This window comes from Hyalella azteca, unplaced genomic scaffold (genome assembly GCF_000764305.2).
Source record: "Hyalella azteca isolate HAZT.00-mixed unplaced genomic scaffold, Hazt_2.0.2 contig9563, whole genome shotgun sequence".
Classification (NCBI taxonomy): Eukaryota; Metazoa; Arthropoda; class Malacostraca; order Amphipoda; family Hyalellidae; genus Hyalella; species Hyalella azteca.
Window position 1 is genome coordinate 150,387 of NW_025939632.1, and position 19,581 is coordinate 169,967.

Genomic DNA, 19,581 nt, shown 5'->3' on the forward strand with positions numbered 1-19,581 from the left:
GAGTTACAGCGTTAGAGCTGTCAAGTGCAGCCTGGGAGTTGTAGCGTTAGAGCTGTCAAGTGCAGCCTGGGAGTTACAGCGTTAGAGCTGTCAAGTGCAGCCTGGGAGTTACAGCGTTAGAGCTGCCAAGTACAGCCTGAAAGTTACAGCGTTAGAGCTGTCAAGTAAAGCATGGGAGTTAGAGCGTTAGATCTATCACGTAAAGCATGGGAGTTATAGCGTTAGACCTAGCACAATGTGAAAGGTGAACACCTAAATTATTCAGACTGTAGCTTCAAAGCATTCATCGTTTGTAGTGTAAAATACTGGCATGCAACCTGTGCTTCTTAATAACGAATGTCTTGTAATTTGGCTTGATGATTGCTACTTATTCCTTGGGTAAGCTAATCAAGTTGTTGAATATTCCGCAATTGCGAGACTGTAAACAGACTTTCAAGCAACGTCTCATTTTAAGTTGTTAGCGATCTTTCAAAATTTAATCAAAAGGGCACGCAACGAAATGATTAATTTGCTCATCTATGTCACGAGTGGAGTGACGCACTTCTCAAGACGAAAATTTATGAAAGAATTTTTATTTTACAGGAAAATTTAATGTGTAGCCATAACTCGTTCTAGATTTTGCAGTACAGATTTATTCTAAATGATGGACCCAATTTAATAAATTCGTATTCATTTATGTATAAATTCAAAATGAATCATTTAAACACAAATGAAAAAATATTCAATTTTTGTAACCTATTCAAGCGCGGAATCACATTTCGAGAGTTGGGTAGGACACATGTTTACGTCAAGACACTCTGTTTACGTCCTGCCTCTACTAGCAACTCTGTTTACGTCCCGCCTCTACCAGCAACTCTGTTTACGTCCCGCCTCTACCAGCAACTCTGTTTACGTCCCGCCTCTACCAGCAACTCTGTTTACGTCCCGCCTCTACCAGCAACTCTGGTTGATCTAAAGAACCGTATCACTGCTACGGTGCACTCAGTAACAGAAGATATGTTTTCTCGTGTGTGGGACGAGTTTGGCTACCGTTTAGATGTTTGCCGTGCAGCACAAGGGGATATATTACCAAATTTTCTGTTATAAAACAGATGATAAAATTATGGTTGAAAGGAAAAATCCATTGCAATGGGTTGCTAAAGCTCGGCTACTTGTGTTTATCAAATCAACCGATTAGATATTAAACCTGATACTTTTTCCAGTATCTTCGGTAGAAGAGTCTCCCTGCAGAGTCTACCATTCTTATATATCAAAATAACTGATTCTTCATATCAGATAATAAGGTACGCGACTCAAACATTAATTTGAAGCCCTAGAACACGCTAAGCAAGTCGTCGCGTTGTCTTTGCCACAATCAATTATTCGTCTCGTCGTGCCGGCCTAGATGAAAACCAGGAACAATTCGACTTAAATTACTATATTGCCTACTTGGCCTTAAGTTAGATACCCAATTTATCGGACTGATGGATCACCGAAAATTACTCAACGAGCTTGGCAGCGATGAAAAAGATACTTCACCAGTTTTACTTCAATACCTATAGTATGGCTAGAGAAATTAAAAGAAAATTATGTCTGATTTTATTTAGAGTGACAAGAATATTTCTAATTCATTGCTTTGATCCGATGTCTGAATTAGTAATGTCATGATGTTTTCATGGATTTCATAATGTAGATCATTAAACTCATCTGGCTTTTCGTGTTATGCAGATGTAACGGCGTTATATATCTTATAGTTGCATCTTTTAGTTCATGCTTAAGATATGACGGAGTTCTTAAAAACAAATTTACGGCAGACATCCCGCCGCCATAGATAAGAGTTTGAATATGACAGAGATTATTGAGCATAAAGATGACACGGAGCTGCATGGTCCTGCCTCTGAATATTTCAATATATTAACATAAGTATAGCGTGTGTCCAGCACGCCAAGTCGAGTATTATGTAGTGTCATTGTTCTGTGTTTTGAAATAATAAGATAGAGCAGTTCAGTATACACTGTTAGAAAAATTACCGTTAACGGTATTACCGGCGTTTCAGTGGCCGGTCAGCACGTGAAAAGAAACACCGTGTTGCCGTTTTTATTCTAATTTTACAATAGAAATCCGTAAAACATCTGATAAAAACGGCGAAACAGTTTATTTTCACGGGGCGACCAGCCACTAGAACGCCAGTGGGACCGTTTTTTCACCGTTTTTTATAACAGTGATAGTGAGACTAATTATATTCTTAACAAAGCAAGTTAAACACAAGGCTATGGATGAAGCATGCAAGTGGCTTGGCATAACGGACGTGAACCACGCACTTCAATGTCGCGCGATGAGACTGATGGGACTTTTTGCCATAGGTTTTCTTGAGGAAGTTTGAAACATTGAACGCTTGAAATTCGAGAAGTGTTGCAATAATGGACGAGAAATTCAAATTTCATTCAAAAGACTATTGTGTTTGAGTTCCATTAAAGTCAGATTTAAATGCATTTGAATGTTTTTTGTTTTAAGGGTTTTTAATGAAAATTAAAAAAAAATGTATAAAAATTTGTCATGATAAATTGTTATTATAAATTATTGCCGAAGCAAAAATCGTTATGCTTCTTATTTGCGTAAAGAGCACAGGCTAAAAATATTATATTTTTTACAGAAATTGTCTTCGAAGAGAAATGCCTTAAATTAGTTTTTTAAGAATTTACAAGCCCATTAAATTATTTAGCTTTTTTAGATATCGTTTTTAAGGGGATCGCGAGCGAACCATTTAAACTATCTTAGAAGAAGTGAACTTTCTTCATCCACATTATCGCTGGAACCTAGCGCCATAGTGTGCATCAATACAAATCTATTGTAAGTGTTCATTTCATGACGAATACAATGAATTTTTTTCTAGTTCAATAGCGTGGAACTCAAGAGCACTAAACGCATTTCACACAAGCAAAACCTTATGAAATTTCACTTTTTAAGGAAAATTTCGATGAATGTTGGTTCTTTTAAAACGTTGACAACTTTTTGTGAATACCACTTCATTTTCTGACTCTCTTTAAGAAAAACTCTCAAAATTTATTTTTGCAATCAGAGAAAAAAACTTGATCAATTTAATTTTTCAATCACATCTGTATTTTAACTAATCACCATTTCGAGTGTTGCTCTTGATGCCATCATGATTGGAGCAGTCATAAAGTATATTATTGTTATTCAAGTTGACACAGACTTGACCAGTTGTTCTATATGTGCAGCAGCTCACTGCGCGTGTCGCATAAGGTTACTAATTAATGCACAATTAATTAAATATAATTCGCTGTAATTTCATTATCAAGACATTTGCCCCACAAGATCAATGGCCAATCATGCGCGAACTTAGCTGTTAGCAAGACCCTCGGTTGATACCAACTAAGCTTTTTTTTAAATACAACGGTTATTTGTTTAGATGTGCCGAATGCTTGCTGGCAGTTTCCAAGCGTTCACTATACATGTTTGCACAGCATTTAAATGATGAAATATGGGCACATTATAAAAATTAGGCATGCTTATTCAGTGGACAATAAATCAGAACACTTTCAATACTAATATTATTCATATATTCTATATATCGTATTATTTTTCATACGAGTATACTAAAATCTTCATTTTTTTCATCCGGGAGCAGGTCGAGCTGCAGGTAAACGTCAAATGTGAGGCGCCTCCATGCGTTTTAAAGAACTATAACACTTCTGAACATCTTCGGCACACCTCTAAAAGTTTGACAATAACTTGGCAAATATTTTTCACAACGTCCAAGAAGGCAATGAGAATGAACACCATCATGCACACCAGCCAGGCTGAGAAGCAGCCTTGAACAACAAAAGTTTCACATCCTTCAAATTCGTATAAGCTGCCTTGAACGGCTGAAATTTTCTATTCCTTCAATCCCTAGAAATTGCCCTGAGTGACATAAGTTTTTTGTTGCTACAATCACCAGGCTGGACGCAAAAACAACGATAGATTTGCTCATTATGACTCCATCAACACCAATATATGAGGCAAAATTAGCGCCGGTTCCTTATAAATTGAAGTTCGATGTTAATATAAGTTGTGAGATTGTTTCAAAAAATAATAATAACAGTGGTTTCAGCATTTATTAAAGGCCGTATGCCTGTCACCGGTTCTTAACATCTGACAAAATTCACAGGTTGTTGCGGTATCAAACACGTAAATCACTGCTTCAATTTTACTTTGTTTAACCGCCCGGCCTCCTTGCCGATTCTGACCAGAAACTGTCGCACAGAGCTGGGATCGAACCCGCGCCTCTCTGCGCCAATCTTGGTACTCTGGGGCCATACCTTAAAAAAAAGTTAAGAAATCATAAGTTCATCTGCCAATCATCGCCGGTATTTGAAGCAAAATCCACCAATCATAGACTAGAAAATAGTGCGTAAGTACTTACGTTCACTTAGCGAGTTTTGAAAGTATAGGCCCCTGAACTGTAACCACTGGGCCACCCTGCCAGTGCCAGGCGTCCATTAGGTTACTGTAAAAGCTGAGTGTCACAGCGAAATCGAACGTACCTCATATCGTTGCAGCATACAACGTTATTATTCTTTTATCAAGAGATAAGCAGAGAACATGGGTGGACATAATAATAACATTTCATGTAATTAATCCGCATCTGAAAGTGTGACCTAAGTGTATTTGATGTAAACATTCCGGCAGCATCGTAAAGATTTATCATTTAGGACGCAGCCAAATATAGTTCATTTGATAAAAGGACAAGTATGCGGTTGTCAATAATATGTTCTGTAGATTAATATTTAAAATCAAACATAGGCCTAAACACGAATGACGTCCTCGTCGAATATGCAAGTAACAATCGAATTCCATTATTCAACTTTAAGTATCAGCATTGGGAACCATCCTTAATTACATTCATTAGAGGCTAGGAAAATCAAATCAAGATAAGAACACTTAATTGCACACTTTTATTTTCATTTGAAATTGTAATGGCAGCACCAGAATAATTTACGCGAGGCGTAACAAGAATACAATTTCCCGTGCTGCCGAATACCACACTTAATTACACACTTTTATTTTCCAATGAAATTTTAATGGCAGACCAGAATGCCGTGCGTAAGGCGTAACAAGAATTCAATTATATCACGTGAAGCCGAAAACCAGCTCCGTGATATGAATCTGAAACCCACCTCTCTCGAAACTTTTATTGAATATAATTTTGCGTCAGCAGTCAAGAGGAATTAACATATTTTTATCGTGTAATAGGAAAGTTAAAGGTCACGCGGTGCCATCATTCCTTATAAAATAGTACACCCAGCACAATTATATCAATTAAGAGCTCTCAAAATTATTCGAATGAATAAATTTTTCCATACCATTTATATGCCTGGAATTGAGTGCACGAGTATTATCAATAATCTACGTAAAAATATCTTAAAGTAACAATATAATATCCTCGACATGAATGAGGCTATACATATATAGTCACAAATTTATCACGCTGTATCTAAAGTTTTTCATAACGTCAGAAAAATTTACACTTCTTTCACCGTGTGGCGAGGGCTGTTGTAAATGAACGACTACTGCTCCTCAATATTCATAACAATTATGCATTATTTCATATGGTGACGAAGTGAATTTTAAAATAACGGTCTATTACAATAAGTTTCTCCTATATTTAAAATATTAAAGGTTGAGAGGCGGGGAGGATACTGAAACAAATATTTGTGATCAGACGTCGTTCAATTCGAAGTTCTACACGCACTTGTTGATAGCTAGCTTCTATCATTTCCTCATAAACGGATAACTCTATAAATTTTTATTCACATAATATTCAAGAATGGCGTAAATTTGCCTCGACCGTTTATGAAGACTAGTTCCCCATACCCCAAAATTCAGTGAAGGGAAGCGTGATCGTCAAAAATATAAATTATTGTTCAGAAATTTCGGGGAAAATGGCAAAATATACAGTAAGCAAGCTGCTACATTTTCGCGAAACTTATAATTAATTAAACTCCGTGTTTATTATTATTATTATTATTTATTATTATTGTTATTATTACTATTATTATTATTATTAAACTTCAACCATCACTGCATTGCTGTTTGACCATGCGCTACTCGGGTTAACACGTTGACTCCGAAGTGGTACACATGCGTACCACGGAATGTATTTCTCTAGGACGTAGTGGTGCATAATAATAAAATATGCGTTTAAAAATTACTTTTTTAAGACAACACTTCTAGAGAATACAGTGTCTCCGATGTTACACATCTATATTGAATTTATAATTTCACCTTCATATATTAAAAAATTAATTTTAATTTTCTTTAATACTTAATATATGAAAAAAATTAAATTTCCAAAATTATTTATTGTGTCCATTGATTCATGCATTGTCTCCGACTTTGCGCAAGTGTGCAAAATTTTAGATCGATCGGACAAGTAGAAGTGTGTTGAATATCGATTACAAGATTTGTAGAAGACAAAATTATTTTTTCAATTTTTTTATATTAAAAAAATTTTAATTTTTAAAATTATATATTCTGTCGATTGATTCAGGCATTGTTTCCGACTTTGCGCAAGTGTGAAAATTTTTAGATCGATTGGACAGGCAGAAGTGTGTAATCAATATTATTATACTGATTACAAGATTTGTAGCAGACAGACAAACAAAAAAGAAGTGAAGTTAAAGAGAATTGTAATAATTATACGGGATTGTGAGATGACCTAAAAAACGGCCAAGTCCGCGAACAAAAAAGGCCAAAATGACCTATAACTATATATACTATGCATATTTGTAGGTTCCGGTGTACAAATTCCATTTTTTTGTTGCAGTTATTAAAATTTAATTAGGAAGTTCCCCTATCATATATTTTAGCCGGACAACGCAATTGAAAAAAACTAAGTAGCGGAATTTGTCCGAAAAAAAAAACCGTCTGGCAATCCTTTTTCGAAATAGTACAGAAAATGGAAAAAATGGTACAAGATGAAACTATCGGAGTCAAAGTTTTAAATTATCCCCAAAGAATGCGTAATTGAATATAATCCATAAATAGTATTTGTGAGTAGAAAGTTCGAGACTCCAATTAAACATTTAACTTAATTATAAGATTAATTACTTCGTACTAAAATACGAGACACATTATACATGATGAATAATCATGTTGCAGCCACTCTATGTCATGTTTATCATTTATGATGAACTAATCATTTACGTAATCACATGTGTTCCAGAACATATCCAATCGCGTACAAGAGCTATACGATCGTAAAAATTTTCAATGCAAAGTGAACGAACGCAACTCTTTCTTACTTACAATTACATTATTATTATTATTATTGTAAATATTATTATCATCAGTGTTAATAAATTGTTGTTATTATTATAAACATCATTGTTGATAATATCATTATTGTTACTATTACTATTAGATTATTACTTCAACCAAGCATAAGCGTTTTCAGAATATTGAGCCCGTACGTTGGGGAAAACATCGCTGATGTTATGGCTAGCTTCTGGTGAATGAGAGAAACGAGAGCAATTTACTAAACCGTATTGTAAATTCCGAATCAGTCATGGGTCCATATTCATGTATCAAACCAAGAGCAATATAAATTCGAACTACAACTTTAACTCCATCTCGCATTTATGAAGCAAAATAAATACTAACCAGAACCTAATAATAAAATACGGCGGCGGCTCTCGATCCTCTTCTTGAGTGAAGTTTCGTCGTGGTCACATTATCTGCATTTATTCAATCCAAATTCTACAAGCAGAAATGTAATCTTGGCTTTTGAAGGAAACAGCCCTGCCATACTGAGGAGGATACAGCGCATAGACGCTCACACTTCCAGGTGCTTGATTGCCGGACTGTAAAGTAAATGAAGTTCCAGTTGGAGGTGGATGCTGGATGACCTGCTGCAGCATGATGTCAGAAGCTGCAACTACATGATTATGGTCATTATCATGTATGAAATAGACTTTGCTTATTAGTTTCGGCTTGGGAAACTCGATTTGAATCCATACCATCGATGAGCTAGAGTGGAAACATGGTGTCGTGATATACCCAGCAAATAGTTTGTCTAGTTCGGCTTGTGAATCAAGTCCTGCTACAGCGAATATCTCAGCTTCTTTGAGGTAGCAACCATCGAACTGCGTTGATGCCGCTGGCAAGTGTGAAGCTACATTACTTGCCACGAAAAAGTTGTAACCAGAGCACTCATTCCCTGCAAATAGAAAAGTAATTATTCAAGCATTATTTCTTGTATCTTCCCTATTTTTGGTTCAATTATCACTGGTATAACTCTCACCAACATAACAGAACATTTTGCAGCTATCCATCGCAGTGCACTGTCCACCGCACAACATTTTCATGTTAGGGCTGGAAGTCCATGCAGCAGCGAACGAAAGTATTCGCGTGTTCACAGCGGCAGCGGGCAAGTGTGGGATCTGAAAAAAAAATTATTTTAGGACTTGTTTCTCCCAAGCAAATAAGTCGTTATATGTAAATCTACTATCTAAGTAAGAAAAAATTTATTTTTGCTGATCATCCTAGTAATTGTATTAAAAATTTTTTTAAACAGGTAAAATTCCTATAGTAGAGAAAAATCAATATATATTCTACTCCTATCTCGGAATGTGGCAAAAATTTGTGGCCACCTATTTAGTTAGGTTTAAACAAATTGTAAAGAGCGTGTTTTGAGGGAGTATTATGTAAGTTTCCTCGTGTTTTTAAACTTAATGAATTGTTTTATTATTTATACAAAGTAATTATTTTATACAAAGTAAGAGCGCTAGCGTTGAGACAGTTAGTAATGTGAGATTAAGTGATGTAGTGTTCAAGACCACGAGGACGAGTTTGTTTACTGAGAACTTAGTCAATGGAACGGCGCTGAAAGACATTCGAGAAGCGTTGCCGAAGGACGCTTCGCCTACGATCGAAGGGGCATAGGCCAAGCTTTCAGCGGAAGCTTGGAATATATAAGCGACTAAAATTCGCTCCAGAGAGATATTTCTCTCAAGTCCCGCACACGCAATTAAGAATGGTTTGCAGCTCCACAGACATCGGTGACTACCACGGCCGTCGGCCATCAGAATATTCGCGAGAAATTTCTCGTGAAGCAGTCATAGCATAATTCAGCAGTCATAGTTTTATCTCGTTCTCGATAAAACTATGACTGCTGCTTGAGATAATTAACAAAGCACAAGTTTAGGTCAGAACTTCGCTGTACTTGTTTCCAGACAACGTCAACGCTACGGCCGCGCCGTAGCTGTGAGAAAACATGAAAGACAACAAAACGTGCAGCAGCTATGGAGACGTAACAAATATCTTTTAAGAAACAAGCACAGCGCAATAATTATCCTTCAAAAGTACGGTTACGGCCAAAAGTCGCAGCTTACTGCCACCGAGCCCGGAGCCATCGTAACAATTCTAATTGACGGTAGGCCAATCGTGAAACATCTTACGAAGCAGCGAGATAAAAATATAGTCATGAAGACAAAACGATATGCCGAAATGGCCACGGAGATCCAGTGTATTCGCCGTGGTACGACGTCCTGAAATAATACGGCCGTCAATAAGGCAAAACATGTTCCGAGTATGAACATCTTCAAAAACAGACTAGACGAAGCTATGCAGGAGCATATGTTCAGTCTTAAAATGCCTAGCAAATTACGGACCAGGCACTAAGTCCAGCAGCTATCTCAATCAATCGTCAGCTATGGAAAGATCGGGTTCCAAAGGCCGGATCCCTTGTGAATCAAGTCACGAAAAGTTCAAGAATCGGCAACAGGCCATGGGCCTATTTCTTCATCGCCGACATTTCTATTCTATTCTATGTTCGTGATCGATACGGGTGCGGAATGGCATCCGTACCACTACACGGAATCGTGCTACAAATCAAAGTTTTCTAGTGAAGTAACAAAGTTCGATCAGGGATTAAACACATTTAATATTGAAACAGTTGATTTGAGAATTCTGTAAAGAATTAAGATTGATGTTCGAAACGGATAACTTTCAAGTCATAAATCTAATTACCATATAATGTTTTTTCAATCTTCAGTAATTTTGTTCAGGGATGATTTTCCCACGTTAAATTTTAAATGTACTGGTGCTTTCTTTTGACTTTAATGAATTTTAGTTGCCGTGTTGAAACGGTGGTATCATGAAACTCATTCTATTTAATGTTCTTTCTACTGGTCTTCACAAAGAAAAAAACATTTTTCGCAGCGGAATGACTTGGAGATAAGCTAAGAGAACAAAAATTGTTGGGTGCAATAGAATATACAGAAAAATGTATAGCTTGTACCTAATAATTAGGTATGTACCTTTTTGAAGCGGTCCAGCGCAACAGCAACTTCTCGGTTCAAATGAAACACTGCGAAGAACATCACAGCGGCCTGAAGAAAGACTCCTGAATGCATTTTAATTAATAAAATTCGCTCAAAAAATTGTTTTATTCTGTGAAACAAAAGTAATGTAGTAATATTAGGGATAAGTTTGCTAGTAATTGATACAGTTCTTGAACTTGTCATTCTTTTCAAGTGACGTCGAACAATGAATCGAACCTTTAATGAATACGAAGCGGTGGCTGACAGATCAAACAATGCTTCAAAATGTACTCTCATAAGTATCATATTCATTCAAATATTTTGATCGGAAGTATAAAATGAAAGAATTGATTTTCCTTGACAAAAGCGTTGTATCAATATTACAATATATTATCAGAAAATTTTTATGCGGAACCGCAGAAAAGCGTCTACCATCCTATCCTCATTCAGATCGAAGAAGTCAACTCATAAATTGAAATGTTTTTTTTTTTCAGATATATGCACTTACCAATATTAAAATGAGTTTTGCATGCTATAAGTCAATAATAAATAATTACTTTATTTTATTACAGAACCAAGTGCTTGGATGCAATTTTAATTGTTATTTAAATTTAGTTGTCTGTAGCCTGTGACCAAATCGAAAACCAATTTACTTCTATATTTGATTATTTCTAACTGGATCTGGATTATGCCTGGATCGCTATGCTATGACTTTCACTGGACGCGAGGGCGTAACGGCACTTCAGACTCTGATGCATTCAACTTTCTACGGAAACAAGCTTTCATCTGGCTTTTCTATTACCTATAGTTTGTAACCACCAAATTTTTAGATTTTGAAACTTTTTGTTAAGCGTTCAACACCTTTTACAAAGACTTGTTCTAATAGGAACGAATTATTTTCCTTTTTCGCCATGAAAGACATGGAGTTTAAATCCTTATGAATAACTTAATATTATTTAGGTAAATCTAAGTCATTTTTTGCTGATGATTTCTTCAATTCAATTAGTTGGTGACGATAATTTTTAGTTCATTCACATCGATTGTGTTACAAAATTTTTCTCAGTTGCATGAAACTCGTTTAACTGAATGGGAGTAAATGAGCTATAATAAGATCACCTAAACAGGGCTCGAAATTTGCTTACAAGGTAAATGAAACATGGTAATGTATCAGTGAGTTTTCACTGATTCATTACGATTGCGAAATTTTTTCACAATCGATATTTAGAGCCAGCCGTATGATTCCTGATGGAGAAAGGAGCAGAAAGTGTGGTGGTGTGTGTGACAGTTGGAACGAGTTTTTGAGCGAGGGCTCAAATTCAAAAATTCAAATTTTGAATTTTCTTCTTCTCAGAACCTCATAAGAAACAAAATTTCAAATAAATTCAAACGTGTCGAAATATTCGCGCAAAATGGTGGAATTGCCAATCGTGTGTAGGTTTTATGCTGATATATTTTCATTGGCTTCGCAATACGAATATGTTGCTAAACTGATAAATAGTGATCGACAAATGATCTATCACAATAAATTTATTGAAGCCCATATAAAATTTTACAAAGAATTTCCCAACTCTTTCATAAATTTAATTATCGTTCTTTTTCTACCCTAAACGCAAATGCACTCGAAATCTTCCGATTGGGTTCGCTCCATATCAAGAGTCAGATCCTTGAAGATAGAATTGAACGGAGGTGAAAAAGAGTGAAGTGTCAAGCAGTATAGTTTGGCTGGCGACGCACGACAGCGAGCCTCAATGCTTCCTACCGAGCGACCTACGAAACTTTGTGCGAATTTGTTGTACACACAAAAAACTAAAAACTCAAGTACTTTCAGGTACTTGAGCTACATTAAGTACCTGATTTTTTTCGGCAAAAGTTCTAAGAATATTTCTTCTCTGTGAACACTCAATTTCGAAGATAAAACACCATCAGATTTAACAGTTGAAAATGATTGCAAATTTACTCAAGAAAAATTATGATATCATAGGATTAAACTTTCCAACGAGCTCATCAAAAATACCTGAGTATTTCAACAACCAGTCTCGGTAAAAACGGTCTGAAGGTTTTAACAAGAAGCCACTTCGCACTTGGAGGAGCCTCGAGTCTCAGTGACCTCTGGCGCTCGACGCGCTGCTTTTTGAGGGCTCGGAGCCCTGCCTCCGTTCCCTGGCTACGCCGCGTCAACACCGCGCGTGTCCAGGGGCTGCTCGCTCTGTATCCTGGATACTGAAGATTCTGCCCATGATTGTTTCAGGATTGTACATAATTGTTTCAGGATAAAATTATAATAAAATGTGCCTTGGAAACCTGATATTTGACTTTTCAGTTCCTATCAAGAGCCTAATTCGACGAATAGAGAAAAACAATAAGAAAATTGTCAATAAGAAATACTCTATGGTCTTCAATGAAACCGGCATTAAAGGATTGTAGTTGTTGCAGTTATTATTCATTTTAGGTTTATTTAGGAAATACGGCCAGTCTAGAGGTGCTGCCAAAATATAACTCAGCATCAATATATGTAAGATACAAGCAGGTTAACCCAGCTTTAACCCTTAAGCTGGTTAGTTACCAAATATGGTCACTTTAAATCTTCTTCCAAAAAAGCCCAGAGCAGGTTTTGTGTTTGAGGCTATGTTATCACAGTGTCAATCTACAATCATCTGCCCATTCATACCTATAAAGCTTCAACCCCTGCCATGCTTAAGAATTAAAACAGAATCATTTAAATGAAAGTTTTGACTAGGACAATTGAATTGAAGTTCTTTCCGCATTTTTTGAAAAGTCGGAAGATGTAATAATAATTTAATTAATTTTAAGTAGCCTGAGAAAATTGAATAAAGTTGCAGCATGATGGTTTCCCATTGCATTTGATTTAATAAATTAAAAAATGTTTTATTTCATTTAGCTTTGTGACCTCATTTTGTAAAAACTTAATCTACAATACCTTCCAATATCGTGCAAAATTTAAAAAAAATATATGGGAGTAAATTAATCCTATAATTCTCCATTTATACTTCCTCTTAGTGGCTTCCGAAATTCAAATTTCTGCATATTTCTGTTTTTGCCCTCCCCCCCCCAGATGGTTAAAAGCGCATAAGTTGAAAAGACGAGATTAGTCCGCATTACGAGTAAATTGAAAAGACGAGATTAGTCAGCATTACGACTAAATTGAAAAGACGCGTAGATTAGTCAGCATTACGAGTAAATTGAAAAGACGCGTAGATTAGTCAGCATTACGACTAAATTGAAAAGACACGTAGATTAGTCAGCATTACGAGTAAATTGAAAAGACACGTAGATTAGTCAGCATTACGAGTAAATTGAAAAGACGAGATTAGTCCGCATTACGAGTATATTGAATAGACGAGATTAGTGCGTACTACGAGTAAATTGAAAAGACGCGTAGATTAGTCCGTATTACGAGTAAATTGCTGCCTTTGATAAATTTTTGTCTTCATTAGTGAAAAAGTTATTTTGGAATGATTTTTATTCAATTTTACCAAACTATCTTCAAGTATCCATGTGCGATTCTAAATTCTGTATGGATCACAAATGAGCACAAAATTTTTATAACAAATAAAAAATCTTGATTCTGGGAAAATTTCTTGATTGGAACAGTTACAACTTGTATTTACGGGAATTATGGTTGTACTTATGTTGATTGCATTACTTCAAAAAGCAACAATAAACAAGGAGGTCAGCATGAATCACGAGCCTCATGTTTTCACAGGCAGCCTTCAGTCAGTTTGCTAGAAAACGGGGAGGATAAATAACTTAGAGCGCAACCCATGGTGATTTACAAACCGAACCAAACTTTATTTGCCATGCACAACAATTAAGACAACATACAAGATTGTCGGGATCATCAAAGTTATCCAAAATATTTTATCAGATCAGTTTATGTGGAGTTCTCTCCCATATAACCCTAATAACAGGTGCAACCATACGTTTCACAGCATTCATTATGATAACAAAGGTTGCTCATCGTATCACATATCTATAATTGTACTGAACATCATTTCATCATCGGCCGATAAGATCATTCTTAACATGAATGCTTAGTTTCTATTTCTTCTTCAAGACGCATTTTTGTAAGACCGATTAATCTTCAAGAAAACCCCAAAATCAACTAGTCAAATTATTCGAATTCTTAGTGCCAACACCGATGCGAAAGTTCAACTTTCGAATGAAATGATAAGTTATATTAACAGTTTTTTCCCATTTGAATAAAAATTCTATATATATATATATATATATATATATATAATTAGAACGAAACCGTATACATAGAAGTAATTTCAGTAACCGAAGATGTAGATCTAAATAAATAAGAAATCGTTTCCGCTGCTGTTTTTATCTGCTGAACTGATTTACTTATCCCTTCGTGTTGGCGTGCAGTGAAGATTATCTTTATTAGCTTTATTATTGAGGAAAGCGTGGTGATTGACTGCAAACTACGCACATGCTCGGAGGAATTTTTCAGACGATTGTTGCTGTTGTAAGATTAGGAGAAAAATTCGAGCAATAGTTTAGATGATTCCCTGAACACTTTTCTTGAATAATGAGGTAAACATGTAAGTTCAAAATCAGCTGCCTTGGATAATGCAATATGATATTCACTGCTGGAATCAATCTGCGCATGCAAATGTTTTGATATTAAATTTTAATATTGAAATTTTTTCAAATTATCATTATTGTTAAGGATTTTTTGGCGTGATTTGCAACAATTCTCTTCAAATCATTTAAATATTTTTCAATAAATTCGAGTTTAAGATGAAAGCTTTCTCCTTTAAATTAAAATCTTGTTGCTGGAAATTTAGATAATGAATTTTTTATATATAATGTATATCGTTTTATTGCAGAAACGAGTATTTTATAATGCGGTGCTCAATCCTCGCAGGTGCATTGCTGTATCTGGAGATGAATACTTGGAAATTAATTACTTTGTTGTTTCGGACAATCAACCAAAAACGTTCAAGATTCGTCTGGATAATTAGGTCACAAAGCAAGATTTGTACTTAATGAAAATAAATAAGGGAACGGCTATTAATGGAAAATTCAGGGCATGAAAGTAATGTAGACAACCGCAATTTAATAGTATCTTCGACCATATAAATAGTTCAGGAACGATGCCGTAGCTGAATCTCATTTCTTCCTAAATGTCATTGTACGGTGCACAGAAAATACCCCTGCTACTCAGCATGCTCATGAATTGCTTCAAAATCCCGTGCAAATGCATATCTAAACTCGCCAAACATTCTGTTGGCGTGTAAATCATAATAAAGCCGTAATTGTTGTGTTTTGTGGAACGGATTTCAGGACATTATAATAACTTAAAGAGATTTATGTTCATTCTGAACCAAAAAAAGCCGAACGGTAGCTTCGACGTTTCTGATTCACGGCAGAGAAACCGAAGGCCTAGTAATTTATGAAAATTAATGGTGCACTGTATTGGAGTGACATTGTTCGGCGCATTGAACGCGTGGTATTGTCGAGGCAATCAAGTAATTTCGTGTCCGTTTTTAGTTAACGGCTTTGTGGGATATAATCTAAGGTTTATTTCTGAGAGATATTTGAACATAAAATTTGTATTTCGAATATCAATGGAGGGTTATCCCAAGGTATCAAATAAAATTAACTGCCACGATATGGGTAATTACTTTTTGCATGTACAAAAATTTTCATTCATGATTTGCACCTATTGCGCCAAAACTTTCATCTGGATTTGTCTTGACTTCTTCGTTAGATTTTATCCGTTCAGTTTAAATATATTGATTTTCTAACAATTTCTTTACAGGACACTTGTTTCTTATGAAATCCAATACACTCGATCTAATGAGTTTTTTATTTTTTTGCTGACGATAAATATCTTTTCTTTAAATTTATCCTTTCCAGTGATATTATTATTGTGATCAAGCTTTGAATAATTAAGTTGTTAAATAAAATGAAATGAAAATTAAATTAACAATTAATAATTTATGTTATCCAATATGATTGGATGAGCGCAATGTATTTGAAATATTATCTGATGTGAATTGAGATAGACGCGTCTTCGCGATTGAGATTGCATCCAAAAATTTCAATCAAAAGAATTTCTGAAAAATTTTCAAAATCAAAAGAATTTCTGAGATTGCATCTTGAAATTCTTTTTATATATGATCAACCTCGTTCAATTTGCTTGTTACAAGTGGTAAAATATTAGCATACCTAAGTTAAAAATCATTAAATTTTGTAATGCATTAATTGGATTCCACTAAGCCAAGAATTTCCTAAGCCAAGTGCATAATTCCTAAACCGAGTTTACACAATTCTGCGTTTAAAGTCCTTACATAATTAGTTACAGTTCACATAAGGTTACATAATTCTGCGTTCAATTCAATTCTGTACCATTTTCTTACGGTAATTTTTATTAAATTTTACCTGATTGAACAGATGCTATGAGTTCCTGAGAATGAAATAATGTTCACTCTCTGATATTTTTACTTAGATTGACATTCAATATTAAATTAATTATAAAATGATTACGGTCATTTTTATTAAATTTTAACTGATTGAACAGATGCTATGAGCTCCAGAGAATGAAATAATGTTTATTCTCTGATATTTCGACTTCGATTGACATTAAACATTTAATTAATTTTAAAATGATTACGGTCATTTTTATTAAATTTTACCTGATTGAACAGATGCTATGAGTTCCTGAGAATGAAATAATGTTCACTCTCTGATATTTCGACTTAGATTGACATTAAATATTAAATTAATTATAAAATGATTAGAATCTCATTTGATAAAACATATAAATTACACCGATTTATTTTTTTTAACTATATCCATGAGTGATGAAGCATTACTCAAATGTGTAGGTGAAAAGAAGAGAGGAAATTGTTTTTATTTATAACAACCATAAATTTGAAGAGCTATCAAAAACAGAGAGAGAGTAATTCCCTCAGAACCTCAATCCCTTTCGTTCAACGTTTTTCTGGTATAATTCTGACCATAGTTACGGTATTAACACATAAAAAGTAATCCCCTCAGAACCTCAATCCCTATCGTTGAACGTTTTTCTGGTATGAATCTAACCATAGTTACGGTATTAACACATAAAAGGTAATCCCCTCAGAACCTCAATCCCTATCGTTGAACGTTTTTCTGGCATAATTCTGACCATAGCTACGGTATTAACACATAAAAGGTAATCCCCTCAGAACCTCAATCCCTATCGTTGAACATTTTTCTGGTATAAATCTGACCATAGTTACGGTATTAACACATAAAAAGGCAAGTGAGTCGGAAGTTTTGTGTAAGTCTTCTCACTCGCTCATAATTGAGAATCTAATTCTTAATCGTTATAGACGACTCAGTTGGAAAGTCTGTAGCAGCTGTGAAATATTTATTGTTTCTTTATCGTTTATTGGTCAATATTTATTTTCACCAGCATTTATTGTTCATTAAGCAGATAATTTCTTCTTTGATAAACTTTCTTTCTGCTCTCCAGATACGAATCCGGAGCGTAAAAATTTCAGCTTTTTCAGGTTATGGTTAATATTTGTTTAATTAGTTTTCAATTGATATTGATCTATGAGCTACTTCCTCAGCATAACGATGTATAGTGACGACTTACATTATTTTTAAGCTCGGACATGCAATCTTAAATTTGTTCTTGATTACTTTCATAATTATTCTGTAACTCTGCTTATATATAACTGATTGCAATAAGTCTGGATAAGACATAATATTCTGGATATTATTGATTGTTATAACTCTGCATATATATCATTGATTGCGATAACTTTGCTTATATATAACTGATTGCGATAAATATCGCCATGAAAATATTTCAATCACCCAAAATCCATCATCGATTGATTCTTTGAACTGCTTGACACACGGAGGTGATTTATTTCGTTAATTATATTCGTCGAAGCTAATTGATATAAATACAAGGTTATATATATATATATATATATATATATATATATTAACATGGTTCGTACAATTACCGGACAAAATTAATTACAATTTGTAACATTACCGGACATCGGGTACAAAACCGGACAAAAATCGAGTCCGGTAATTGACGCTAGTACTTATTTAAAAGTGCATTATATATTGTACACTTGCATATATATTAAGTTTTTTTATAATTTCGATAAAATTTTCAGCAGACCCATTATTCTCGATCTTACCGACGCTAAGTCACAAATGCTGTCCTATTTGGAAGTGTCCCATGAAATTGGACGCATATTGGACGAAATTGGACGTATGTTTGACGAAATTGGACGTATATTGGACGAAATTGGACGTATATTGGACGAAATTGAGCCTCGACATAAAGCAAGTATACCTGCTTTGTGCTCAAGCAAAATGAACAAGTTTCAAGGTTACACTTCAGAAAGTTAGTAAAAGCAATTTTTATATCGTAATTAAACCATTCATGTTAAACATCAAGTGCGAGGAAGAGAGCGTCGATTATTGTGCCACTTAACTTATTGAAAAAATTATGAATTCGATCTCGAACCGCTTGTTAGATTTGATTCCCAGAGCCATATAATTGGTTTTTCAAAGTTTTCCTTGCATTTTTGTAACTAGACATGGTCTAAGTCTAAGTCTAACATGGCATTAACTGTTATTCTCACGATAAAATCTGGTTTTATAAATAAAAAGTCCATTAGCAAAATTCAATGCAGTCATCATATAGTGATCACTAGGATTCACAAAGTGACTATTAAAAAATGTTATCGTCGAATTTAAGATAATTATCGACGCGACAGCTGATATTATTTTGCGTTATGCATGCAAATAAAAACGGCTGTGAAGAATGGCAAACAACTGGAGTCTCACTTACGTGTTGCCATCTTCCTGCCTCGCCTGTTTTTCTTATATCTTCTCTTGGAGATTTTGTTCATAATGTTGTTGATGAGGGCATGCTTAGAAGACCCGGGGCCAACGGACGCGGCAGACACTGCTGCAGGAAGCACTTCGTTACTCACAACAAAGTCCCATACTTTCAAAAAAAGTTAGGAGGTCGTAAGTTCAACAGCCAATCATTGATGACCTTTCGAGCAAAATTCACCAATTATATATAAGAAAATAGAGCGTAAGTACCTAAGTTCACTTAGCGAGTTTTGAAAGTATGGCCCAAAGTCATCTTCGTAGCGCGTGTGAGGTCGGCGAGCAGCGGCCGCTGCTGCGCCTCCGCCTTGCTCTACCGCGTAGGTTGTGCGGTCACCTGACGTCTGGTGGTAGACTTAGAATAGAATAGAATAGAAGTGTCGGCACT